General features: G+C 42.7%; 1 protein-coding gene across 3 annotated transcripts in view; it reads right to left on the bottom strand.

Annotated features, from left to right (window-relative positions):
- B3GAT1 (beta-1,3-glucuronyltransferase 1) overlaps positions 1–13,325 on the bottom strand; it is a 104,208-nt gene extending 90,883 nt beyond the window's left edge. For 2 of the 3 annotated variants that reach the window (XM_082273419.1, XM_082273417.1), the window contains exon 1: positions 12,916–13,324. The gene's annotated coding sequence lies outside the window, so the exon portion shown is untranslated. Of the gene's footprint in view, positions 1–12,915 lie in introns of all 3 variants that reach the window. The other variant, XM_082273418.1, reaches the window with a different exon arrangement.
- Positions 13,326–27,329: the final 14,004 nt, after the last annotated feature.

Raw genomic sequence — 27,329 nt, 5'->3', positions numbered from 1 at the left:
TTTCTTCTCTGAGCATGCCCACACGCCGAAATCTGTACTGACTGCACGAAAATCGGCTGTGTTTTGATGGCGGGCAAAAATGTTATAGTCTGCACACCAGATTTTTTTCGGCCGAAAAGTCGGAGTCGGTTGTCGGAAGCACCATACTAACAAGCCGAAAATAGGCAGATCGGTCGTTGGACGAAAATTCCCTGCCGATTTTCGACGCGTGTGTACGAGGCTTTAACTGTGATAAGTGACCTCCTAAACCAATAGGAATTCTGAGGAAATGGAGGATGAGAGTGCCTAGAAAACCATAAAAAAATGGGTTCCTCTGTTATGGAGACAGTGACCAGATTCCTGGTCCACTTCTTCATTGTGATAGATGGCCTCTTTATACATAAAAGGAAAAAATTCTGCGCTATTACTGATGAAATTAATGAAATGGTGAATCAAAAATATGTAAATGGATAAAACACAAGCGGCTCACACAAACCTATAGAAAAAGTTCATAAAGATAATATAAAAAACGTGTAGCACTAAATAGTATTGAGTATCAAAGAAAATTCTTAAATTTATGTGCACATAAATCCAGAAACATTTTTGAAAGTGATAAGTCCATATGAAAAGTCCATGAATAGGAGAAAATCCAATGGTAAAAAAACGTTGTGCTGTATAGAAGAACCACAAGTCCCAGCATGTAGGTGGAGACAGCGCTCCTCTCATGGCAGAGAAAACAAATAGAAGCCCCCAGTGAAGCAAAGAGACAAATGGCTTCTTACCAGATGATGTTGGCTTCCAAACTAATGGAAAAGCCAAATGCGCATAAAGGGGTTAAACCCATCAGGTGCAGATCATCAGAAAAGACCTTCAAAATGTGCTCTCAGGCTCCATTCACACTACCGCGACTTGTCAGGCGACTTGTCAGCCTGACAAGTCGCGGTCCATCGCGGTCCATTGACTGCTACAGGACCCGTTCTAATAGGAGTGACACAAGTCGCTCCGACTTAGAAAAAGGGTCCTGTACTACTTCGGGGCGACCTCGGAGTGACTTGCATAGACGTTCATTATATGAAGTCCGTGCAAGTCGCACCGAAGTCACGGTGCACAGCGGTGCACGCGACTTCACAGGTCACCCCCCGAAGTCGTTCCGCTTCAGTGTGAACCGGCACTCAGGAAGACACATGGAAACCACATAGATGTAAAAAGGGAACACAGGGCACATAGCGTGATACCGTTTAAAACAAAGGTAATTTATTAACCATTATTACACTCACATGTTCATAGAGACAAGCAGGCATATCTTAACTACACGGTGGAGAAAAACACAAGCTGCAGCATTCAATCCTATAAAAGCCGGCTTGGGGGCGTGGTCACAACACGTCTGAGACTTTTCATATGGACTTCTCACTTTCAAAAATGTTTCAGGTGGCCTCTTTAACCAATAGAAATTCCAAAGAAGATGAAGGACAAGATTGCCCGGGAAACCATAAAAAATTAGGTAATCCGATATGGAGGTCAGTGTTCAGATTTCTGGTCCATCTCTTTACTGCAATAGGTGGCCTCTTTAACTAATAGAAGTTCTTAGAAAGATGGAGTTTGAGAATACCCAGGAAAGCATAAAAACTGGGTTCCTCTGTTATGGAGACATTGACCAGATTCCTGGTCCACTTCTTCACTGTGATAGGTGGGCTCCATAACCAATAAAAATCTGCAAGAAGATGGAGGATTGGCGTGCCTGGGAAACCATAAAAAAAACAGGGTTCCTCTCTTATGGAGGTCAGTGACCAGATTTCTGCGGCCTCTTTAACTATTTAGAAATTTTAAAGAGCTTAAAGGATGAGAGCGGCACAAGCTTTTGATAGGTCCCATAAAGGTTTATTAATCATGAAAAAAGATCAGTAGGTAAAGCCAACGCGTGTTGGGGGCTCACAATCCCCACTTTATCAGGGATTAAATGCTGTCGTTGATGGGAAGAAAATACCTTGACAATGTATGCAAAGGATCAAGGATTAGTATAACATCAGTGCAGACGCCAGTCTAACAGCTCTGATGAGAGGAAAGCAGCGATCCCCCAAAATACATTGGATTTATTTACTGATTTTTTAATAAGATTAATACATCTTTACTAAACTTATCATAAACTTGTGGTGCTCTCATTCTTTACATTTTCTTTGGACTGCTTGGGGGACCCATAGGGGTACCCCATATGGTTCAAAGCTTCCTCATAAGACTGGAAATTACACCAGATTATATTTAGCTTGGGGTTCAGTGATCCACCAATACCCATTGTACAATAAATTGGAGAGGCAGGACCAGGGCTTTTTTTCTCACAGAATAGGTGCCGGAACTCCCCCTTTCGGAGTCAATTATTGTCTCTGCCCCTTACCCACCTCCAAGCACTGTTTCTTGATTCCACTCCCCACGCACCTCTCAGTACCGCTCCTTTTAGAGAATACAGAGCCAAGTACCATTTTGTGGTGCTAAGTAATTTGTATGGCAAGAATAGACCCCCCCCCCCCCAGCAACAATAGATGTCCCTCAGCATCAATGGACCCCTGCAAAAAAATACCACCCCAGCCCAGCAATAGACCTTGAGCACCATGCAACAGATCTCCCAGCAGCAAGTATCAATAGAACCCACCCTCAATAGCAAAAGACAAGCAACAATTGACCCCCCCAGCAACATAAGCACCCCCCCCCCAGCAAACAGAAACAACAGACGTCCTCAGCAAAAATAGATCAACATGCAAAAAAGATCCCCTCCATCAACAATAGATCCCCCAGCAGTGAGCATCGATAGCTCCTCCAGCACACCCCAGCACCCATTGTCATTACATACAGTACATTCAGTACTAGAGGTGCCGTAACTGCGTTCCCCCGCGTTCCCGTTAAAAAAAGCCCTGGGCAGGACTGAACCAATGAGTAAAAAGCCGGTTGTTGTTTCTATAGCTGTGTAATGGGTCTCTGGGGTCCACAGACATTCTGCAGGACAACAGTGGTGGTATATAGTCATCCAGAGGAGCCTACACTTTGGTGTGACAGCTTTAGATTTTTGTTGGCAGTATTCGTTTTACTGGAAGGTGAGTTATTTTTAATTTCCCCACTGCTTCCCATTGAGCATTGCTTTCAAACTGCATGTGGGAATTCAGCTGGCCATACATCATACCATCTATGTACAATTTTGTATAGATTCACCAAAATGATGTTATGTGAGGACAAACCATTCTAGTAATACCAAGACAGGCTCTTGTACTACGTAGCTGATGTAAGATCTAAAGGAAATTGTACAATCAGATTATATAGGGTATTTTCAGCCTTACTACAGTTCGAGGGGCATTAATGCATTTTGATTGATCAGACGTGTACATATTTGGGTTGCCTCATTTGCATCTATAACTGCAGAGCAATATGGGTGGAGCTGGGACTACCTAGCCTGCAGAATTTTGGTAATTAGTGCTCCTACAACACTGGATTACCAGTAACCATATGAAGGGCTAACCTGATATACTCAAGCAATGTCAAGATGAATAAAACAAGTTGGGCAATGCATTTAGATGCAAAAATATTTACATTTTTTAAGGTCGACGAATTTCTCTCAAAATTGAAAAATGCTATTGCAACATTTCTCAAAACGACCATATAAAATATCTGTCCCTTTCTATTCAGAACATAAAAGGCAATTCAAAAGACTTTAGAAATTCTGCACCTTCAGAAGAACAGATGAAAGTTTATACATGCTCTAGTTCTTCCAGCATGTTTCTTTTGCTCTTTCTATGTGATCTTCTGAATCTACTATTATATGACTACAATAAATCAGAAACTGGCATGTTTAGGAAACAGTACTGCTTAAAGCTGAAATGTAATCTGCTTCTAATTTTCTTTCTCTGGTTCCTCCTTTCCCTAAACATAATGCTAATAAAAATTTTAATAAAACCTCTCTGTTTTCATTACATATCTTATTTTAGTTCCAGGGACTTCATCGCTGGGTCTTTGTGCTTCTCTAAGCAATGCAGGAAAGATTATGCCTGGTGGGAGTGCCTGCAGGGGGTTGAACATACACTATATTGTCAAAAGTATCGGGGCGCCTGCCTTTACACGCACATGAACTTTAATGGCTTCCAAGTCTTAGTCAGGGTTCAATATTGAGTTGGCCCACCCTTTGCAGCTATACCAGCTTCAACTCTTCTGGGAAGGCTGTCCACAAGGTTTAGGAGTGTGTCTATGGGAATGTTTGACCGTTCTTCCAGAAGGGAATTTATAAGATGAGAAGGCCTGGTCTCCACTCCATTTATCCCAAAGGTTTTCTATCGGGTTGAGGTCAGGAAATTTTTCTTCCTCCAAACACAGCGAGTCGAGGTAATGCCAAAGACCTCAATTTTGGTCTCAGCTGATCACAGCACTTTCTCCCAATCCTTCTAATAGATGTTCATTGGCAGATTTCAGAGACCAAAATTGAGCTCTTTGGCATTAACTTGATTCGCAGTGTTTGGAGCAAAAATGCTGCCTATGACCCTAAGAACACCATCCCTACAGTCAAGGACGGAGGTGGAAACATTATGCCTTGGGGCTTTTTCTCTGCTAAAGGTACAGGCCAACTTTGCCGCATTGATGGAGCTATGTATTGTAAAACCTTGGATGAGAACCTTCTTCCCTCAGTCAGAACACTGACCATGGGTCGTGATTGGATCTTCCAGCATGACAATGACCCAAAACATACCGCCAAGGCACCAAAGAAGTGGCTCAAGAAGAAGCGTATTAAGATCATGGAGTAGTCTAGCCAGTCTCCAGATCTTAATCCTATAGAAAATTTATGGAGGGAACTGAAACTTCAAGTTGCCAAGCGACATCCAGGAAACCTTAAGGATTTAGAGAAGATCTGTAAAGAAGAGTAGACCAAAATCCCTCCCGAGATATGTGCAAACCTGGTAAACTACAAGAAACATCTTACCTCTGTGCTTGCCAACAAAGCTTCTCCACCAAAGTACTAAGTCATGTTTTGCTTGGGGATCAAATACCTATTTTACTCACTGAACTGCAACTCAATTTATAACATTCGTATCATGTGTTTTTCCTGGATTTTTGGTTGATATTCTGTCTCTATCATTTAAAATACACCTATGATAATTATAGACTCTTCATTTCTTTGTAAGTGGGCACACTTACAAAATCTACAGGGGATCAAATAAATATTTTCTCCACTGTATATGTCTTTTTTTTCCCCTTTCAGCTGCATTAAAGACCCAATGGGAGAGTAAAAAGAATGGATTTACTAAATCAGGGATGTAGCAGCTTTTCACTCTATATAGTATACATATTTTTTTGAAGACGTTCACAGTGAGCGGAGTAAGCAATTTCAGAACTCGAGAGGGGCCTATACAACAGTGCAAAAATGTGGGGAAGGCTGGATTTCACTTTTCGGTCTATATACACTCACCAGCCACTTTATTGGGTACACCTGTTTAATTGCTAGGTAACACAAATTGGTAATCAGCCAATCACATGGCAGTGACTCAATGCATTTAGGCATCTAGACGTGGTGAACGTAATTTGCTGATATTCAAACCGAGCATCCGAATGGGGAAGAAAGGGGATTTAAGTGACTTTGAACGTGGCATGGTTGTTGGTGTCAGACGGGCTGGTCTGAGTATTTCAAAATCTGCTGATCTACTGGGATTTTCACACACAACCATCTCTAGGATTTACAGAGAATGGTATACAGTATCTCACAAAAGTGAGTACACCCCTCACATTTTTGTAAACATTTTATTATATCTTTTCATGTGACAACACTGAAGAAATTACACTTTGCTACAATGTAAAGTAGTGAGTGTACAGCTTGTATAACAGTGTAAATTTGCTGTCCCCTCAAAATAACTCAACACACAGCCATTAATATCTAATGTCCGCTGGCAACAAAGGTGAGTACACCCCTATTTAAAAAAGTCCAAATTTGGTCCAAAGTGTCAATATTTTGTTCTTTTTTTTTTGCAATCAAAGTTTATTGAAAAAGGAAAAGAGTAGGAACAGGAACAAGTGTCAATATTTTTTGTGGCCACCATTATTTTCCAGCACTGCCTCTTGGGCATGGAGTTCACCAGAGCTTCACGGAATGCCACAGTAGTCCTCTTCCACTCATCCATGATGACATCACGGAGCTGGTGGATGTTAGAGACCTTGTGCTGTTCTACCTTCATTTTGAGGAGGCCCCACAGGTGCTCAATAGGGTTTATGTCTGGAGAAATGCTTGACCAGTCCATCACCTTTACCCTCAGCTTCTTTAGCAAAGCAGTGGTCGTCTTGGAGGTGTGTTTGGGGTCGTTATCATGTTGGAATACTGCCCTGCTGCCCAGTCTCCGAAGGGAGGAGATCATGCTCTGCTTCAGTATGTCCCAGTACATGTTGGCATTTATGGTTCCCTCAATGAACTGTAGCTCCCCAGTGCTGGCAGCACTTTTGCAGCCCCAGACCATGACACTCCCACCACCATGCTTAACTGTAGGCAAGACACAGTTGTATTTGTACCTAGTTGCCGCCACACATGCTTGACACCATCTAAACCAAATATGTTTATCTTGGTCTCATCAGACCACAGGACATGGTTCCAGTAATCCATGTCCTTAGTCTGCTTGTCTTAAGCAAACTATTTGTGGGCTTTCTTGTGCAGCATCTTTAGAAGAGGCTTCCTTCTGGGATGACAGCCATGCAGACCAATTTGATGCAGTGTGCGGCGTATGGTCTGAGCACTGACAGGTTGACCCCCCACCCCTTCAACCTCTGCAGCAATGCTGGCAGCACTCATACATCTATTTCCCAAAGACAATCTCTGGATATGACGCCGAGCACATGCACCACTCAACTCGACCATGGCGAGGCCTGTTCTGAGTGGAACCTGTCCTGTTAAACTGCTGTATGGTCCTGGCCACTGTGCTGCAGCTCAGTTTCAGGGTCTTGGCAATCTCCTATAGCCTAGGCCATCTTTATGTAGAGCAACAATTCTTTTTTTCAGATCCTCTGACAGTTCTTTGCCATGAGGTGCCATGTTGAACTTCCAGTGACCAGTGTGAGAGCGATAACATGAAATTTAACACACCTGCTCCCCATTCACACCTGAGACCTTGTAACACCGGGGAGGGAAAATGGCTAATTAGGCCCAATTTGGACATTTTCAATTATTAGTATATTCAATTAATATATTAGTGTATATTGTCTGAACAAGACCAGTAAACAGTGATAATCAGTAAACACTTATGGGCCCCCTGAACTTAGGGGCCCTATCACAGTTACTCCATAAGCACACCCTACAATAAAAGGATTGACACCAAGAACTGCAAAGTCTCAATATATGGAAACACTTTATCAGCTTGCATGCAGCATCCACAAAGCATATATTCAAAATGAAAGCTTAAAACAAAAAGTATAGCTATGCCCAGCAATGTATACTCGTATTGTTAAAAAGATCTACAGCATATTGTTATTGTTCACCAGCCATGTGTGTAAAAGCAGATTCTCTACGCTTGGGCCACGATTTGCATTCCAGGCTTGTAATGCAGAGCCATCTTGCTGAGGGTTATGGGTGTATTACATCTTATAGTCTGTTCACCCGGCACTATAGATGTGATTACAGTGCCATGTACCTCCTGTGTGTGTTATATAAGTCGACACTGCACTCTCTCTCCTTCCTCATCTCCAAATCATTACTGCGAACAGCAGCAGTCCGTCTTGCACCGGCCCCAGTTTAACACCCAGGATAAATTGTGTGCGTTTAACACATTACCGGCGATAGCTGGCTGGAAAGAGATATGATAAGGTGGATGAAGAAAAACGCACTCTATAAGCCAAAGCAACACGGCGACACAGCCTGCATTGCACCCCACTGTCCATACACAGCCAAGGAACGGGAATGAAAAAGAAATCAACTCACATGCCAGATTATATAGAGTCCCTCTAAACACAGCTAGAAGAATAATTGTACCTGGACACTGTATCTGAAACAAGGTGAATATTACATTACACTTGAAATTGTAGTAATATAATCTGCAATAAATCAATGCGCATATTACATATTTTTATATCCTACACCTGCTGAAGCAAAGGAAGTTTCAGCTAAATTACATAGAATCTTGCAAAATTCATAGTCCAAAAATATAATGCTTCCTCCTGTCAATTTGAATAACATAAGGATGTTCTGTATCTCGTACTGCAGAGTTGGCAGAGGTCAGAAAACTGAAGCATTAAAATTTTGTATTTTGGGGAATACTATAAAGCAGCCATTCTCAACCAGGGCTCTGTGGGAGGCTAAGATTTCTCCAGAGGTTTCCATGGGTTCCTTAAGTTATATCTGATTGTTCTTCTATTTGGTGGTGCTTGCATAGATCTGGTGCCAATGGCACTTGAATGAGCCATTGGTAAGACATCAATTATCTTCTTTAGCTGTCTAGAACGGTGGCATTCTCACCAACACTAAGGGGGGGCATTCTTCCTATTAACCGCCGATGTAAGGGGTATTTTTCCCACTGATCCCATATGTACTGGTTCTATCAGTGGTTTTCCTGAAAATAATGTCAAAGGTTATCCTAAGGTAAAAAGGTTGAGAAAGGCTGCTATAAAGTTTTGTGGGTGCACCCTATTCTAGAGATTGCGGTTGACATTAACAACATTTTTTTGTGAAGTTGAAGACTAAATTTAAAATCTTATTGGTTTTGGTCTATAAGTCATAGATATAGTATGGCATTATTATGGTATTTCTTAAAACTCCTGGAGCTAAGAGTGTGTGTACCATTATCATAACTTGCCAAAGTTAATTGTGGCATTTCACTGATAAAGTGTCAGTTTGTCAATGTGCTGGAACACCCAAATCTTCATGTCATTGTTCTAAGACCCAAAAGAGGGAGATTTACTAAAATTGGTGCACACAGAATCTGGTGCAGCTGTGCATAGTAACCAATCAGCTTCCAACTTCAGCTTGTTTAATTAAGCTTTGCAAATAAGACCTAGAAGCTGATTGGTTACTATGCACAGCTGCACCAGTTTTAGTAAATCTCCCCCAAAGTGTCAGTGTGTCGCTGTCCTGGGACCCCAAGAGTCAATATGCTATTATTCTGGAAAAATAAATATTGTGACATTTTTCAAGGTTACAATGTTATTGTTCTGGGACCCCCAACTATCTATGCACCATGGTGCTAAGATCACATGTTCTTGAATGTCATTGTTCTAGAACTCAATGGTTATTGAATTTTCCAAGGATCATAAGTGTTACAATGTTATAGTTCTGGGACCCCAAAGTGCCCATGTGCAATTGTTCTAAGATCACAGGCTTAAATGTAATTGTTCTAGAACGTAAAGGCTTACTGCACCATACTTCTGTGATCCCCAAGTGTCAATATGTCACTGTTTCAAAATCAGATATATAAACGTCATTGTTCTAGAACTCAAAGGGTTATTGCACCATACTTCTGTTATCCCCAATTGTCAGCGTACCACTGTTCTAAGACCACACGTGTCCTAATGCCATTGCTCTAGAATCCCAAATGTCGATGTAGCATAATTCTAGGATCTAAAGTGTCATTGCTGTGGAACCAGGAGATAAGTGGAACAACTATATTTTTTCTGGAAGCCCATGGGTCAATGGACCGTTGTTTATTTACTGTAAGTGCCAGTGTGTCCTTCTTCTGGGACCCAAAGATTATTGGGCCATTTTTCCAGAACTCTGAGTGTCAAATTGTCATTGTTCTACAACTGCTCAGGTCACTAGGCTTCCAAAACCGTAAGAGGGTATGAACTGTTCTTTTATCCTCAAATGCAAACGTGCCATTGCTCTGAAACCACAGTTATCAGTCTCAAATTTATTTGGTACTTCAAGTGCTAGAGTGCCATAGTTCTGGGGCCCCAATTGTCCATGTACTATTGTTTCAGAACCTTAGGAGTGAGTATGCTGTTCCAGTTCATAAAAGTGGAGACACATTGTTCCATAAGCCCAAGCGTTAGTGTACCATAGTTCTAGGATGTAAGGTGTCAATGTGTCAGTGTTCTAGGGCTCGGAGATAAATGGGCCATTTTTCTAGAATCTTAGGTGTCAAAAAATAATTTTATGGTAGCCCAAGGATCAATGGTCCTTCTCTTGTTGACTGCAAGTGCCAGTATGTCATTCTTTTTGGACTAAAAGATCAATGTGCCCTTGTTCTGGAGCCCCAAGTGTGGAATCTACTACACCAATGACCTGGTTACCCCTAGAGGGACATTGTGGGGCCCCAGTTGGAGTTCTATATCTATTAGAATACATGTCATAGCTGCAATCCAATGAACAATGCCATAATGCATAAATTAACTGCTTTTAGAAATATGTATATATATATATATATATATATATATATATATATATATATCATAGCATTTTTGCATAGTTACAGTGATGTTTCAGTATACCACATCTTTAAAATTAAAAGTGGCAGAGTGGGAAATAATACAATAATACTTTCCAATACACCGCTGATTTCACATTTAGAGGTCTAATAGGGGTAAAAAACCAACAGTCCTTCCACCAACATCGGAAGCTAACAGATTTTGAAAAAGGATGCACAGAGAAGTGACACGAATACCACTAACTGTAGTTTGGATTCAGGCTTGGAAGCTTCTGAAAATAAAGTAGAGAGTATCACAACAGATCTTTCACGCTTTTTTGTTTGTTTGGTGAATGGCAGTCTTTTAATTTGCTTTTGCAAAGGATATCAAGTGGGGTAGAAATGCGTTGCCTTTAAATATAACCAGAAGCCACATTGGTGTTATTTAAACTTCTTTCCTGCACATCATTTATGAGATTTCTGTAGAAGATCATATACCATTAGACGCAGTAATATGCAACTGATGTCTGAAATATTTTTTTTTTTTAAATATTGGTGGTATACTGGTGGAAGACCAGTAACCTCTGAATGACACTCGGCCAAAAAACCCCTTCAAAATAAAATCCCCCACCCAGCCAGCCCAGCTCACTCACAAAAAAACTGAACTGCAGTGCTCGATTCTGGGTCTCCTTTTGTAGTAGGATCACTCAGATACAAGGCAGGGGACCAGTACCATCAATAAGTGATCTTAACTCTCTATGGCAGCCTTTCTCAACCTTTTCAACAGAGAAGAACCCTTGAAATAAATTTCTGGTCTTGGGGAACCCCTACTATAAATAAAAAAATCTACAACTCATAACACATTAGTGTGACAGTCAGTGGGAAGAATGCTCCTTACTCTTGTCATCATTGGAAAGAATTATCCCCTTACAGATAGCTAAAAGGTACAATGGTGTTATTGGGAACTTATCTGAACTTATCTAAGAGGCAGAAATTGCCCATTGCTCAAGGAACCCCTAGCAACCTCAGGAGGAACCCCAGGGATCCACAAAACCCTTGTTAAGAAACCCTGATCTATGTGGCTGAAGCCTGCAAGGCTAACCAGGGTCTACTAGTGGTCTCAGGTCTTAAAACACAGTTTGGTGTTGATAAAAGTTAAACAATGATCACCAGAATCTAGTTTGTGCAAGGAAAGTGATTCTAGATTTAAAACTCAGTTTTTTTCATTTCTAAAGAGTTTTAGATCCACCTCATTAATAAGAACTGGCCTATGTGCACGGTGGAATAATATCCCATGATAAATGCACCACGGGTATCCAGATTTTCTCAACATAGGCACAATGGGTTTCAATATTAGCTATGCAGGATGTGTGCTGCTTTCTGTTTATCTTTTGTTGAGGTTATATACTTGTTGCAATAAATTCTATCGTTTATTTAAATAAAGAGAAAAAAGGAAGTAAAGAGAAGACTGAGAACACATGAGAAAGCCATGTCACTGATAGTCAAAGATAGATGGAAAGATAGATAGATAGATAGATAGATAGATAGATAGATAGATAGATAGATAGATAGATAGATAGATAGATAGATAGATAGATAGATAATAGGATATATGTATATGTGATATATATATATATATATATATATATATAGAGAGAGAGAGAGAGAGAGAGATCAGATAGATAGATAGATAGAATAGGATATATTTATATGCAATAAATATATATATTTATATTGATAGATAGATAGATAGATAGATAGATAGATAGATAGATAGATAGATAGATAGATAGATAGATAGATAGATAGATAGATAGATAGATAGATAATCGATCAGTAGGCTGTCCCAGTAACAGTATTGTGAAATACTGGCAACAAAACTACTGGCTATTAACATCATATTATTCTTCTTCAAATGTCTACACCTTGTGGCGGTGCCAATTTCATCTAATGATGCTAAGCTGCCCCCAGACCTGACCCTACAACCCCCTCATTCACCAAGACACAGTCAGCCTTTTAATTAGGCAGCAATACTGTGCAAAAGCTCAGCAAACCATGGCGGCCAACCGGATTCCATCTTTTATCCGGTAACAGAGATCAAGAGAATCAAAGACAGTTACCTGATTGGTTGCCAAGGGCTGCTGCACTTTGCACATTGTTCTGTGCCATATGAAATAAGCAGGCTATCTCCTGCCTAGCTGGTGAAGACCCCTCCGCTGACCCCCCTGGCAGTTTTAGGCACAATGTGGATAGAAAACGAGAGGGTTTATTCATCCTGTGAGGAGTAAAGAAAGAGTTAAGGATACCAGATTGCTGCAGAAAGCATATAAAACAAGGGTGACAGATGATTGCAGTTGCTAGAAGCCCGGGGCGCCTTCCTACTGTTCCAGGCAAACAGGCAAGTGATAGAAAACTATATAAAGTTATAGGGGGGGGGGGGGGGGGTTGGTAAGGCTCACCCCAATGACTGCATGCAGCAGTACCATTATGTGTGCGTTGCAGGTGTACTCGGGTAAGGATGCACAAGTGACCAGGAATAAGAGACAATGCATAATATACAGGAAAACAGGAGGATGGAGTGAATGGATCACCATACCTCATTGTGGAAATAGGGTCTGCCTCATTCTCTGCACTGAGCTGTGCCTTTCATTCATTCTTTAATCCTTCCTGCTCTTAGAACAGAGGGCAATTCACGACTGCTCAGAGCATCCTTTGTGTGTGTTCTATGGAGCTGCTCCTAAGGATCCCGGCAATCAAGGAACAAGATCCCCCCCCCAAAAAAATCAGATCTCAGGGCTCTGTGGAGATCCCGCCAGGCTCTGGGCTTCTGTATTCTGCAGACACCCGGGGATGGATAGGATAACCTCTTCTGCTTGCTGCATGGAGGAGAAAAAAAAAAGGGGGCTTCTTCTCTCATCAAAGACCCAGACAAAGCTCAGCTCCTCTAGCATGCAGCACAGAGAAGGAGATGCTTGCATAGAGACAGAAGCAACTGCACAGTGCTAGGTCTATACCAATCCAGCAGCAGAGAGGGGGAGAGGTATGGTACTTGGTACATGCTGCAACGCCTCTTGGAATCCAAATGTCTTTTTCTTTCATAAAGGCAGGTGGTGAAGAGGCAGCAAACCAATAACCGCCTCTGCCGGACACCTAAACAGGCCCATTTTCTGAAAGCTTGGGAGGGAAACTGTCCCCAAGAAAAGAGCGTTTGAACGTGTAGCAATTCACTGTTCAAATAAAGTAAAATGTTTTACATAAGTGTGTTCCCCTCTGCAATAATGTGAAATATACACTCACCGGCCACTTTATTAGGTACACCTTGCTAGTACCGGGTTGGACCCCCCCCCCCCTTTTGCTTTCAGAACTGCCTTAATTCTTCATGACATAGATTCATTAAGATATTGGAAACATTTTTTTCTGTTCCCCTTCACATCATTGGATAGGGCAATGTACAAACCCGATTCCAAAAAAGTTGGGACACTGTACAAATTGTGAATAAAAACAGAAAGCAATGAGGAGGAAGTTTCAAATTTCAATATTTTATTCAGAATACAACATAGATGACATATCAAATGTTTAAACTGAGAAAATGTATAATTTTAAAGGAAAAATAAGTGGATTTTAAATTTCATGGCAGCAACACATCTCAAAAAAGTTGGGACAAGGCCATGTTTACCACTGTGTGGGATCCCCTCTTCTTTTATAAAAGTCTGTAAATGTCTGGGGACTGAGGAGACAAGTTGCTCAAGTTTAGAAATAGGAATGCTGTCCCATTCTTGTCTAATACAGGCTTCTAGTTGCTCACTTGTCTTAGGTCTTCTTTGTCGCAACTTCCTCCTTATGATGCGCCAAATGTTTTCTATGGGTGAAAGATCTGGACTGCAGGCTGGCCATTTCAGTACCCGGATCCTCCTTCTACACAGCCATGATGTTGTAATTGATGCAGTATGTGGTCTGGCATAATTGTCATAATTGAAGGTCTTCCCTGAAAGAGACGATGTCTGAATGGGAGCATATGTTGTTCTAGAACTTGGATATACCTTTCAGCATTGATGGTGCCTTTCCAGATGTGTAAGCTGCCCATGTCACACGCCCTCATGCAACCCCATACCATCAGAGATGCAGGCTTCTGAACTGAGCGCTGAGAACAACTTGGGTTGGCCTTGTCCTCTTTAGTCCGGATGACATGGCATCCCAGTTTTCCAAAAAGAACTTCAAATTTTGATTCATCTGACCACAGAACAGTTTTACACTTTGCCACAGTCCATTTTATATGAGCCTTGGCCCAGAGAAAACCCCTGCTGGATCATGTTTAGATTTGGCTTCTTTTTTGGCCTATAGAGTTTTAGCCGGCAAATGGCTCGGTGGAGTGTGTTCACCGAAAATGTTTTCTGGAAATATTCCTGTGCCCATGTTGTGATTTCCATTACAGTATCATTCCTGTATGTGATGCAGTGCCGTCTAAGGGCCCGAAGATTACGGGCATCCGGTATAGTTTTCCGGCCTTGACCCTTACGCACAGAGATTGTTCCAGATTCTCTGAATCTTTGGGTGATATTATGCACTGTAGATGATGATATCTTCAGACTCTTTTCAATTTTTGAGAAACTCCTTTATGATATTACTTAACTATTTTTCGCCGCAGCATTGGGGGAGTTGGTGATCCTCTGCACATCTTGACTTCTGAGAGACACTGCCACTCTGAGAGGCTCTTTTTATACCCAATCATGTTGCCAATTGACCTAATAAGTTGCAAATTTGGTCCTCCAGCTGTTCCTTATATGTACATTTAACTTTTCCGGCCTCTTATTGCTACCTGTCCCAACTTTTTTAGAATGTGTAGCTCTCATGAAATCCAAAATGAGCCAATATTTGGCATGACATTTCAAAATGTCTCACTTTCAACATCTGATATGTTATCTATATTATATTGTGAATAAAATATAAGTTTATGAGATTTGTAAATTAGTCCATTCCTTTTTTACTCACAATTTGTACAGTGTCCAAACTTTTTTGGAATTGGGTTTGTATATTTTTAATATGTATTATGATGTATATATTGATTATGTTTGCTTTGTTTGTGTATATTAGATTTGTTGAGTCAGACATGGGGAAAAAAGCCCTGAAAAGCAGCCTGTACCGCAAAACATGTAGGCAAGCTCCATGTAGTACATTCCACGTCTGACTGCTCTAAATATACAGTATCCCACAAAAGTGAGTACACCCCTCACATTTTTGTAAATATTTTATTATAGCTTTTCATGTGACAACACTGAAGAAATGACACTTTGCTACAATGTAAAGTAGTGAGTGTACAGCTTGTATAACAGTGTAAATTTGCTGTCCCCTCAAAATAACTCAACACATAGCCAGTAATGTCTAAACCACTGGCAACAAAAGTGAGTAGTACACCCCTAAGTGATAATGTTCAAATTGAGCCCAATTAGCCATTTTCCCTCTGCAGTGTCATGTGACTCATTAGTGTTACAAGGTCTCAGGTGTGAATTGGGGAGCGGGTGTGTTAAATTTGGTGTTATTACTCCCATTTTCTTATACTGGTCACTGGAAGTTCAACATGACACCTCATGGCAAAGAACTCTCTGAGGATCTGAAAAAAAGAATTGTTGCTCTACATAAAGATGGCCTAGGCTATAAGACGATTAGCAAGACCCTGAAACTAAGCTGCAGCACAGTGGCCAAGACCATACAGCAGTTTAACAGGACAGGTTCCACTCAGAACAGGCCTCCCCTTGGTTGACCAAAGAGGTTGAGTGCACGTGCTCAGCATCTTATCCAGAGGTTGTCTTTGGGAAATAGACGTTTGTGTGCTGCCAGAATTGCTGTAGAAGTTGAAGGGGTGGGGGGTCAGCCTATCAGTGCTCAGATCATACGCCGCACACTGCATCAAATAGGTCTGCATGGCTGTCGTCCCAGAAGGAAGCCTCTTCTAAAGACGATGCACAAGAAAGCACGCAAACAGTTTGCTGAAGACAAGCAGACCAAGGACATGGATTACTGGAACCATGTCCTGTGGTCTGATGAGACCAAGATAAATTTATTTGGTTCAGATGGGGTCAAGCGTGTGGTGTGGCAACCAGGTGTTGAGTACAAAGACAAGTGTGTCTTGCCTACAGTCAAGCATGGTGGTGGGAGTGTCAAGGTCTGGGGCTGCATGAGTGCTGAAGGCACTGGGGAGCTACAGTTAATTGAGGAATCATGAATGCCAACATGTACTGTGACATACTGAAGCAGAGCATGATCTCCTCCCTTTGGAGACTGGACTGCAGGGCAGTATTCCAACATGATATCGACCCCAAACACAGCTCCAAGACGACCACTGCCTTGCTAAAGAAGATGAGGATAAAGGCGATGCGTGTCTCCAGACCTAAACCCTATTGAGCATCTGTGGGGCATCCTCAAACGGAAGGTGGAGGAGCGCAAGGTTTCTAACATCCAGCAGCTCAGTGATGTCTTCATGGAGGAGTGGAAGAGGACTCCAGGGGAAACCTGTGAAGCTCTGGTGAACTCCATGCCCAAGAGGGATTAGGCAGTGCTGGAAAATAATGGTGGACACACAAAATATTGACACTTTGGGCCCAATTTGTACATTTTCACTTAGGGGTGTCCTCACTTTTGTTGCTAGCGGTTTAGACATTATTGGCTGTCTGTTGAGTTATTTTGAGGGGACAGCAAATTTACACTGTTATACAAGCTGTACACTCACTACTTTACATTGTAGCAAAGTGTAATTTCTTCAGTGTTGTCACATGAAAAGATATAAAATATTTACAAAATTGTGAGGGGTGTACTCATTTTTTCTGAGATACTGTATATCAAGGAGTAGAAATAAATTAGGCCACTTATTTCTAGTAAAAACTAAACTGTATCGATGCAGCACACAGATAACAGTTACACAAATTTGTACAAGCAAAGCAAAGACGTGAAGCAATGGCTAAATCATAACACCGGGTCTCCAGTGGCCCCTGTCCAATTTGCTGCACTAGATATAAGATTAGTAATCACTTCAACAACGTAGAAAATATGGGCTTATTTAAGCCGTTCCTAGACAGCTGATTCTGTCCCAGCACATAATCTCTGTGACAAAAATGACTGAAACAGCGTTAATTGACCAAGAACTAGCATACCAAGCAATCTGTAACGATCTGGGGTTTGAAAACCACTTAGCTGTGAAATGTCAGGTGGCTCAGCAGTAAATTAGTCATTTGAACTAGTTAAACAGCACACACTATGCAAGGGACCTAATGCAGCTGGCATGTGCCACATTTTATTTGCAAGAAAAAGTCTACATACAAGCTTACACTTTTAACACAAAATCAACTGTCAGGTTTATGTACCCACATATGGGAAATGGTTAAATCAGTTGATTTATAGCAGCTTTCATAGCCATTGGAAGAAATTTTTTCACTTCCTGTTTGGTCTCCAAGACAGGAAGTCAACAAAATGTATGGCAAAGGTACAGTCAGTGACAAAGTATTGTGGGCCATTGCTGCCTAACAGCAGGCCCATGATTTCAGCTGGCTGTCATGTCTCCCAGGTGTGTCTGCTGAGAGGGGAGCCCCCCCACTGGCTCCATGAGAGAATTCTCATTGGGCAGTGGAGGAAACCCAATCAGAGACACACTCAGGCCTGTAGTGGAGGGAACGCATGACGCAGCATCTTTGGCGGGAAGCAGAGTCCCAGGAGGGATAGTACAGCTGTCTCTCCTCCTGTCAGAAGGATCTGGAGTCTCGGGTGGTGGCCTGGGAATCCATAGAGTGCTGTGTTGAGCTGCAGAGGGGATCAGGTGTGCCAAGGACCAGTGGAGGAAGAGGGGTTCAGTTCCAAAAAAGCCTGCCAAGGTCGTGAGTACTGTGAACAGCCCGTGGGGGTCTGCCTAGTGTAGAGGGGACCACTCCATTGAAGGTCCCAGGGATCCAGGAGTCAGCTATCTGTAAAGGGGGTGCCTAGTCAGAGGACGCTGAAGTGTTAGAAGGGGTACCTAGTCAGAGGACCCTGAAGTGTTAAAGGGGGCACCCAGTCAGAGGACCCTAAAGTGTAAAGGGGGCACCAACGGTTGGGCCCTGAAGAGTCAGTGTACAGTGTGCAGTGTACAGAGTTAAGAGTTGCAGTAGCACAAGCAGTGACAAGGAGCTGCCTCAGCCAGTGAAGGGCTGGAGGGAGCTGTTCAGTGACTTTTGAGCTAAATCGAGTGTCAGGAGTCAAGTGTTTTACAGTCCTGGATCTTCTGAGTTAACAAACAAGTTAAAGTTTAAGTTCTAGCACTATTCAGCAAGTCAGTATCCTTAAGTGCCAGGAAGCGTTGGCCGGCATTCAGCTGGCGTTAAGACAGCGCAAACGGCCATTTTTCTGTACAGTGTCCCAGTTAAGCCTAGAAGAGCCAGAGGAGTATCCCACTCATTTCCTTCTCCCATACCCAAAATACAATAAACAAAACAAACCAAAGATTCCGGAATGTTCATTGTCTCAGTTCTCACACTTGGGTTCACAACTTAGATATGTTGGAAGTGTTACCGATAACAATAGCAGACGCACCTCCATTATGCTTTTATTGCTGTCCTAGTCCAATGGGGGAGATCACCTCACTTTCTGCGTGGTCACCAGGACATGAAGTAAAATCTCCCCAGCAAGGGCAAAAATATGATTGAGGTTCTAACCCCTTCGCACTCTAACCAAAAATATGTTTTTGATGGAGTCGGCTTTATTTATTTATTTTTTGTTGAGTCAATTACCAGTGCTCATTGACATGTATAGAGGAGAGTGGAACTCTTTATAGATGAACATGATGGTTATTGTGTAAAAGCTTTTCCTGTTCCACAAGAATCCATGAAGCAATGAGGGAGGTGAGGTCTCAGTGTTGAAAGAACATTCTTGAAGAAATTGTTGTTCTGGTCTACTTCTGTTGGCTGGTCATGAGATACATTCCTGGGCACTGTTCATGTGGTCTGCACTGAACAGGCATGGATGGTGTCCTGATGGCGAGGCTGGCAAGTTAAAAGCTCTGAATAAATATGGATCTTTTCCTTTAGCACAAACCACACATCCAATGCTTCCACCTGAAATGCATAACCAGCCAAGGAAATTGGAAAAATAGAGCGGGACCCATAGGGTTATCTCACTGGTACTGCTATCTTAGAGTATTCATGCTGATGTAAATGATCTGACTGCTGGGGAGGTGACTTCTACACCCCAAAAGGATCTCCAAAGTCTCTTTGGCTTGTAGTGTATTGTTGCAAAAATGGAAATTGAAGCAACACACCGCTGTTAAAAGGTCCAGATACAACTTTGTTCCAATAAAAGTCAAGGGGACAATCCAAAAAGTATCCAATGCGTTCTGGGGGTCCAAGGGTGCTACCTTCATCAGGGCTTGATTGACAAAAATCTGAGTAGACTAGAAGCTAACAGGACCTTTAATGTTATTGTTTCCATTGTGATTGCAAATACAGGCAGTGTCAGCAGCTGGTTTGGCAATAACCATGCCATCAAACTATTTGCTGACAAGGCAATCACACTGGAAAAATTACATTAAAGGTCCGAGTTCACTTCCAGCCTATTCATATTGTTGTCAATCAATCCCTGATGAAGGGGGTTCTCTTGGACCCTTGAAATGCATCGGCAATTTTTTGAACCGTCACTTGGCTTTTATTGGAATAAAGTAGTATCTGGACCCCTTAGCAGTAGTAGGGCACTTCAATTTCCATTTCTGTTACATTAAATGACTGGCCAAGCCAGCATTCATGTGTACTATAAGTATATTTTATGAATGTGAGGAGAGCTGGGGTGGGGGCTATTGTGCCTGTCGGTCTGCTTTAATATATTGATTACTTTTATTGTGAATTTGGTTACCCCTTACATATTTTCATATAACATTAATTGATTTATTGCATTTTAATAGTGTGGTTGGCTAAAAGTGCTTAGCGACAAATGTTTCCAAGACTCCAGAAATGTAACAAATTAGAAGTCTAAAACCAAAACAGATAAAAGATCAAATTTTAGTATACTGCAGTTTAATCAATACATTTTAAACACCTCATTTCGATGTTAAGGTTTAAACATCAATCTGTCAGTTCTAAATATCTCACCCCAGGAGCTCGCTAACTTCTACTTTAAGCAACTCTGGCACTTCCTCAACAAAATGAGTATGAAAGCACCATGCAAAAGATGAAGAATAATATTCACATTTCCAGTGGGTGGTGTGTTGAAATGTTCTTCTAGTGAGAGGCTCTGGAAAATGCTGCTATCCCATACTTCTGGTTGTGTCAGATATCATGTCCCTTCCTGGCTGCTGTGGTTTCTTCACTAACCGATATGCAACAACAAGACACAGAAGTGGCTTGGGGGTCAACGGGAGGAACTGTAGCAGAGTGCCCCTTTACAAGCTTTCCTCAGCAGTGGGTGTGAGCTTTTTTTTTTTCTTTTTGCTCTGTTCCCCACAATCCCCTGGGCTCCCATCACCCCCTGGACTCCTAAACATGTTCAGGGGATATCATTTCCAACTCTTAACACTCTCTGGTGCTGAGAGACCATGCCTGATGGCACAGAAGCCACTGGAGAGGAGAACTGCCACCAGGGGCTAGGCTTTCCAACATAGTATCTAGGATGCAGACTGCCAGTAAGCATAGGAGCATGCAAGCACTGTCACAAGTTAGCCTGTAGTTTTGTTTCTATCTCTTACTTCCTTGCTGCTATTGCCTCTATCTTGCCTCCCTTCACATGTGGTGTTTGGCTTCTCTGTTCTCCTATGGGCGTCGCCGGCTCCACTGTGGCTTATATCCTGTTCCTGTCTATTACTTCCTGGGTCACCTCCCTGTGTGCTTCCCTATATATACACATGCTCAGTGCACTGCTCCTTGCTTGAGCAATATCGCTGTACTCTGAGCTCCCATCCGTGTATCCCTTGGCTATTGTATCCGATCTCCTGTGTACCGACCCGGTTTCGTTTCTCCGTCTATGTTTGTCTGCTGCCTGTCCTGACCTCGGCTTGTCTCTTGGATCTCCTCATAGTCTCCTGTTTACCCTGCACACGCCAGCGGTCTCCACATCCTCAGCTGGGCCTACCTGGGGGCCGCGACCTGGTTCCAGTCTGCTGCAAGTCCATCCCCACCATCAGGGGCCCTGGTGAAGAAGCAGGCTGGGGCTTAGACTCTGCGCCCTGGGGAATCCTGAGCTGGGGATCTATAAGGTCTCACTACCACAGACTCGTTGACAAGCACCAGTCATGGTGGACACTGTGTTGACTGGCATACTGCCTTTCCAGTGGTGTGATATTACCCTCAACCACCTACACCTGAAGACCAAAGACTTTTGTGGAGCGCTTTGGGTTCCCTGTGACCCACTACCTGCACTAACACCTGCAGCCATTCTCCTAGTGAGAGGTGTCACAATCCCATTTCCAAGTAAATATATTTGTTCTAATTTGTACTACACTTTTTGCTTTGCTTGTGAACTTTTATGATACTCTGTAATATTGTATTATGCTGCCACATTGTACTTCAGTGTGGAAATGTTTCCCCTGCATCCCTGTTACTTAGAAAGCTTAATTGACTGTTATTCTCTGCTCAACACTATTGCCTACCTTAACACCATCCTATCTGTATTATGTATTCACTCTGCAATAATTCAGTATGTGTCCAGTTGCTCATTGCCTCAATATTTGGCTGATACCATTACATAACAAAACCACGACAGCCAGCGGGGAAAACATTTAAGGATCAAAACACAGTAGCGTTCAAAGCTTAAGAGAGGAACCTTTTTAACATACGGCTATCAGAAATGTGAGTAGTCCTCTGTGAGGGACGTGGGTATCAGACCCCTGCCCTTCTCATTAACTTGTGACAAAGGACCAGTTAATCTCACACCACGCTGTCACTTACGTAACAATGCCAATCTCAGCTGCACCCTGCACAATGATTTCCAGCTTGCGGGACCACAATCTGGGTGCCAGCAGCCTGAGAGTGAATGTCACTGGGCTAATTAAGCAATTAACCCTTTAACTGCCACTACCAGCTTTGGGGAAACTCGTACTTTTAGCAATACCGATTATGTTTTAGAATAATCGTTTGTAACACACATTGTCACCACAGACAGGTATGTTCATAGGATTTATCCTATACAGTAGCACTTTTCAAGAGACAGGTTCTTTTTTCAGTTTGCATTAGGAGCTTAGGGACAAGGTTAACACTTTTAAAATTTGGTTTAATAATGAAAAGGTCAAAGTTAGTACAAAAAATATTTACAGAAAAAAGGTGTTTCAAAGAAATAGAGACATAATTCAGCAATAGAAAAATAAGGTAGGATTGAGGAGGATGGACACTTGCAGTCAATGTCCTGGGTGTTATCAGAGTTCAGTAGATGAGCCAGGTGTTATCTGTTCTCAAACTTGACAGATGTTTCTGATTTGATGGCAAAGGAGAACTCACAACTGGTTAGGCATCTCCCTTTTTCTCTGGGATCAAAGGGGTGTTGACAGATGCCCCAGACCAATAAAATGGAGTGTCCATGGGCTGTCCTGGGTTTATGACAAAATCAGGTCCCTCTCTTACAGACAGTTTTATACCATTATTCATATCGTCCAATATGTACCAGGTGCATTCTTGAAACTTATAGATGATTGTTCAGCATTGAATTTTGCATTCCAGGGATACTAAACACAGGGTAGCTCAGATAAACTTGTTACCCAGGAGGCATCTGACAGCTATCTTCCCTTCTGTATGTTTTAGCCCAGTCATGTTTGACCCTAATTCGCACGACATCCCCCATTCAAATATATATTTATTATTAATGTGTCATGTTCCGGTTTGAGTTTATGAACTTTGTGAGGATTTGTTATGTTTTGAATTGGGCAGAGCTCTCTGATTGCCTTTTACGATCCCCATTCGTTTTGGGTATCCTGAATGGATTTGGTCATAGTTTTACGATAGGCCTGGACAGCAGAAACAGACATCCTGCCAGGACTCATTTAACTGTTTACAGCTCTGCACAGGCCTAAGTGCTGGTTTCTGATGTCTCTGAGTTGAGATAACGGCTTTTTTGAAGTGTAAAACCGATGCATTCTATGAATTGAAGGAGGAGGGAGGGGGGTAGGATCACTGCTGCAATGTGTAACTGTTCTGCAAGACTGTCATGGCTTACCTATGATAACTGAACAACATGGGCGCTAGCTACAGGTTTTTGTGTTTCCAGTACGTGATATCATTACACCTCTACTACTAAAAAAAAATGAAAAAAATCTTTTATAAGGCAGTACCACCAGTCCTCCTGTACGGGGTCTGGGCAGCAGGGGGAATCACATGTAAACAGGACAGGAAGGATGATCAGTGCAGTGGGGGTGCAATAGCAGGAATAATGCTGCACTGATCATCCTCTTTGTCCCGCCCACATCTAATAACCCCTGCTGCTGCCCCCCCCTTCCCCAATGCTGCCAGCTTCCCTCTGCTGCGGGCACACGGGGGGTGGGTGGATGTTCAGGATGGAGAGATGGAAAAGGTGCTGGTAAATACGTATATTACCAGGGCCCTTCCTTTTTCTGAATGAACACAGTGAATGATCGGTTCTGTGCGTATTCATAACTGAAGCATAGTAAACTGTGTTTTGCAAACAGAACTTTATTTATTGACTCAATGCATTTTTTTTTAAAGCTTTGCTATGTGTGTCCCCGCTAATAATGATTTTAGTGTATTTTAGTGAAATTATCGGTTTGATTTTTTTGAGGGTGGGGGGGCCCTGTCAGGTAGGCTGTAATGGGCCCTGTGATTTCTAACAGCAGCCCTGCAGAGGCACTCAAATTACCTAGAGTACTGTCATTCCAGCTTGGAAACGTGTAAACGTGAAATAAGATATATTTTTATACTGGACTTATAATGGGATATATTTCTATATTTCAGAAAAAAAAATGTTTGTGTCCTGGAGTAATGTAGCTTGCACCCTGTATAACAAGATATCTATTTTCACTTGTTTCTTGAATTGCAAGGATGTAGAGCAGCCAATGCGAATTCACTCTCTGATTCTGATTGGAGGCCTTGGGTTACAACACTTACAATGGTATAAAACCAAAAAACAAACATTTATTATATTGCAGGTTATCATTTCTTAGATGTGATGACTGCATTTGTTATCTTTTTTATGCTTTCTTTTTTTTTCACCTGGTGATCCTCCCAGTAAGTCTGTTGTTTTTTCAACAGAACAAGCTGTCCTGCAGATGTAGCAGTAGGACGGTTGAGACAAACCATTTACCACTGACAGGGGTGCTTACAATGATCACTTTTTCTTCAATTATGTAAAACATTTATCCCAAAAGGTAAAAACTGTTGCTGTAACTGCTTAACCCCTAGCTGCGGACAGTATACAAATATGCAGTCTCCTGGCGGGTGGGCCTTGGTGCTCAGTGGCTGCATATTTGCGTACCAATTAGCCGACACAGCTGTACCGAGAAAGTGCACCCTAGGCGCTCCTGGCACAGCTTCTTGCGATTGGAAGCTTTCTGATCATGTGATCGCCATGACAGCCAATCACAGAGGTCACATGATCTTAAACCCAGCCCTGCCTCCCGACATCTGAAACCTCTGAAAGGGCCAGGAGGCACTGATGCAAAGTGCTAGCTGGAGTTTGGCTTCAAATTGTTAGTGAATCTAAATCTGCCACTACCTCTAACACCCCCCTCCCCCCAATAATAACAATGTTATTGTACACATATATCTCTGTTGCTTCTTTATCCACAGTATAGGCACTGGCCAGATCACAGGGAAAAACAGAGGGAAAAAGCTTGAAAAAAAAAAAGAAAACTAAGATGCAATATATCACATTTTTGAGTGTATAGTTTTTGGGTTGCTTGGGGGGGGGGGGGGGGGACTGTCAGGCTCTGTGCCTACTCTCTGCCTAACAGGGAGCAGTGATCCATTGATAGGGTCTGCTCAGTGTGATCAAATGCTGCTCATGTTGTCTGCTTGTTTCACACTGGTCCAATAGGACGGGGCATATTGGACAGTGGGAGGAAATGGGTGTAGATACAGCCCTAGGCAGGGGAAAGTGCCTCAAGGCATGCTGGGTGACTGTATATATACCAAGAGAGCACGTGTGCAGGGGGTCTTTGGCTGGAGAGCGGGGTCCCGGAGGGAGGAGGCTGCTGCCCCTCCTCTTTAAAAGCAGCCATGCGGCCTCAGGTGGACGACCTGAGGGCCGGAGTTACAGAAGCTGCATCCAGATGTCCTACAGAGCTGACTGAGAGGGGGATTAACCTGGAAGAATCTGTTCTTGGTTGCTGTAAGTACAGATTCACATCTAAGGGCCTGTTTGGAGAGGGCCATCCCTTCAAGCTAGTGAAGTCGGTGCACAAGTGCCAACTAAATAGGATACTGGTTAGTGTCCTGAAAAGTCAGTGTTCATTGAGTCAGCTGTCAGAGTGAGCAAAGGACTTTTCCTTCCATACACTTGCTGTATGGTTCAGCAGAGAGTCTGCTATTCATTTAATCCAAGTGAGAGTTGTCCTCTATGTATATTTAAAGTTGGAGTGTATCACTAATCATTCCTAATCATTCCAAACCTATCCAAGTTCTACCAATAAATACCAAAAAAAAAAAACAACTGTCTTAGACTGGTCAATGAATAATGAGCGGGAGAGTGTGTGGATGGTCTGTCTGGCTTCAGGATAATCAGCGGGAGGCCCAGGGAAGACTTCATTGAGCAACCCCTACGGGGGCAGTGCTACATCTTTATTTGCTCTTTTTTTCCCCATGTTATGGCAACAGCCATCTGATGGCTTGACAGTTCATTTGAAAGAACAAATTGCCAAAGCTGGCACAGAGGGGCAAAATAGATCAAATGGGTTGAGAGTAGTATGAGCCATATTTACTGTATAGTAGACTGGAGGACAGGCCCGGACTTGGAACTCAAAATAGGCCCGGGCATTTTAGACTTAGCAGCCCATTTTACAGCCCAAATGATAAAAAATGACAACTTTTTGATTGATGTCTTTTAGTTATATTTAGCCTTCTCAGTCATTGTAAGCCCTTTACTCTTAAACCACTTGCCGACCGCGCATTAGCCAAATGACAGCTACAGCGTGGCTGGCCAGTTCTGGGAGGGCGCCATATGACGTCCTCCCATGATTGCGTCCACCTCACGCCTACTGCGTCGTGCGGGTGCCACGCTTTGTGATCACTGTTTCCTCTGGACACAGCTGATCACAGATCGAGATAAAGAGCCAATCAGTGGCTCTTTACCATGTGATCAGATGTGTCCAATCACAGCTGATCACAATATAAACACAAGCTGGTTATCGGCATTACTTTGCTCATGCTGACAGCCTGAGGGGAGGAGAGAGCGGATAACCAGCTTGTGCAAAAGGGCATCTACACTGATAATGAGGGCACTAATCATCAGTATCCTGAGTATCAGTGCAGTCCCATCAGTGCCCACCAGTGCTGCCAATCAGTGCCCACCAGTCCCTTCTTGTCAGTGTCACCTAACAATGCTGCCAATCAGTGCCCATTAGTGTGTCAACTATCAGTGCCACCTACCAGTCTGCCTATCAGTTCTCCTGTCAGTGCAGCCTCATCAATGCCTTCTCATCAGTGCCCATCAGTGAAGGAGAAAATCTACCTTGTTTTATTTCCCCGAAATGTTTGGTCTTTTTTAGTTTATTCCGCAAAAAAACCCAAAAATAAACAAACAAACAGTGGTGATTAAGCGCCGGTTCACATAGGAGCGACGCTACTTTCAGGGGCGACCTCCGAGATCGCGGTGCGAGCAGCGCGCCGCGACCTCGGAGCGGCCGCCACGGACTTCATAACATTGAAGTCTATGGCGGTCGCCTCCTGGTCGCCCCAAAGAAGCTCCGGACCCTTTTTCTAGGTCGGAGCGACTTGTGTTGCTCCTATTAGAACGGGTCCGCAGCTTTCCTATGGGAGGCGACCTGCGGCGACCTGTGAGGCGACCAGGTAGCCTCACAGGTCGCCCTAGTGTGAACCGGGGCTAAAGGAAAGCTCTTTTTGATAA

Source organism: Pelophylax lessonae (genome assembly GCF_965119305.1).
Source record: "Pelophylax lessonae genome assembly, chromosome: 12".
Lineage (NCBI taxonomy): Eukaryota > Metazoa > Chordata > Amphibia > Anura > Ranidae > Pelophylax > Pelophylax lessonae.
The sequence above is the reverse complement of the archived record's forward strand: the minus strand, read 5'-3'. Positions and strand labels throughout refer to the sequence as shown.